The sequence below is a fragment of the Arachis ipaensis genome, chromosome B08 (assembly GCF_000816755.2).
Source record: "Arachis ipaensis cultivar K30076 chromosome B08, Araip1.1, whole genome shotgun sequence".
In the NCBI taxonomy this organism is placed as follows: Eukaryota; Viridiplantae; Streptophyta; class Magnoliopsida; order Fabales; family Fabaceae; genus Arachis; species Arachis ipaensis.
Genome location: NC_029792.2, coordinates 103,611,474 through 103,613,475, shown reverse-complemented (window position 1 = coordinate 103,613,475; position 2,002 = coordinate 103,611,474).

Sequence of the window (2,002 nt, the reverse complement as noted above, 5' to 3'; positions counted from 1 at the left end):
AATACAAGAAATTTTTTTTTTTTTTCTTTTTTTGTATTTTTTTTTTTTTTTTTTTTTTTGAATAAACAAGCTCAACACAACAAGGTGGAGCGACAACAGGTCAAGTAAGAAAACTCTAAGAGCAACACGTCTAAGAACAACTCAAAGTAAAAGAACCTCTAGTCATATTTGGCATTACCATCAATAATCAAAAGGTTCGCCACCACTCCACTCGTCAGATAGCATAAAGGACCTGTTGATAATTTCCACCACACCTGAGCCTTGATTATTGAAAACTCTGTTATTCCTTTCTAGCCAAATTATCCATATCATAGCAAAGAACCCAATCCACCACTGCTTCCTCTCATTCTTACTTAGTGCAGCCTTCGTCCAACTCTCCAAATGTTGCTGTAGGTTACCTGGCAGAGTCTATATCCTTCCAAGAGCGAATAGCCAAGCACACCACACCTGCCAAGTGAGCTCACAACGAAGAAATAGATGACAAGCAGACTCAATAGACTTACAACATAAGACACATATATTATCTTGTACATCAATAACACCTAGTCTGCAAAGTCTTTCCTTAATATTCACCCTCTCAACCAAGACAAACCAGCCAAATAATTCGACCCTTGGTGGGACGTAACCCCTCCAAATAGCACTAGTGAAGCTATAGTTGGTTACTTTCTCCGGGAGAACTGCTTCCTGCATCACCTGCACAAAGGAGTTAGTTGAAAAAATACCAGTTTTATCATAATTCCACACCACCCTGTCCTCTCTCTCATTTGTGAGCCTTACTTACTGTAATACAGCATGGAGCTAGTTCAGAAGCTCCAGCTCCTATTGAAATAGCTCTCTCCTCCACTGGAAGCTCCATACCCACTCTAACCCATCCCAAAACCCGTAGTCCCCTATAACAGATCCTTGTAGGTTTGAAACCGAGAAAAGTCTTAGGAAAATCTCTTTTAAGACACCACTAGGTAGCCATACATCTTTCCAGAACCGGATCAACCTACCATTCCCTACCTCCATAGCCAATCCTCTGATCATCTTCTGTCTTATTTGTGGTTCCCTTATTTGAAGCTGACAAATATCCTTCCAAGGGCCCCTCTGGCAGGAGTAGGCTGCCCATACAGCATCTCAGAAGGGTTCATGCTATGACAAGAGCACACAATTTTCTTCCATAATGGACATTCCTCTTTCGAAAACCTCCACCACCACTTAAACAGAAAGGCTATATTCCTAACCACTGCATCTCCCACTCCCAACCCACCCATCTTTTTAGGGGCCATCACCATCTCCCATCTCACTAGTGGCATTCCAGCCCTCCCATCTTCTTTACTCCACAAGAACTGCCTTTGTAATGATATCAATTTCTCCGCTACTGCCTTCGGCATCTTATACAAGCTGGGATAGTATATATGCAGGCTATTGAGAACAGATTTTATAAGAACTAGCTTACTGGTGCACGAAATTGTGATCCCCGGCAACGGCGCCAAAAACTTGGTGCTCGGAACGTAATTCACACACTTTGTCACAACTCCGCACAACTAACCAGCAAGTGCACCGGGTCGTCCAAGTAATAAACCTTACGTGAGTAAGGGTCGATCCCACGGAGATTGTCGGCTTGAAGCAAGCTATGGTCACCTTGTAAATCTCAGTCAGGCGGATTCAATTGATTATGGAGATTTAATAATTAAAAGATAAATAAAACATAAAATAAAGATAGAGATACTTATGTAATTCATTGGTGAGAATTTCAGATAAGCGCATGGAGATGCTTAATTCCTTCTGAATCTCTGCTTTCTTACTGCTTTCATTCAATCCTTCATACTCCTTTCCATGGCAAGCTGTATGTTGGGCATCACCGTTGTCAATGGCTACATCCCGTCTTCTCTGTGAAAATGGTCCAATGCGCTGTCACTGCATGGCTAATCATCTGTCGGTTCTCGATCATACTGGAATAGGATTTACTATCATTTTGCGTCTGTCACTACGCCCAGCACTTGCGAGTTTGAAGCTC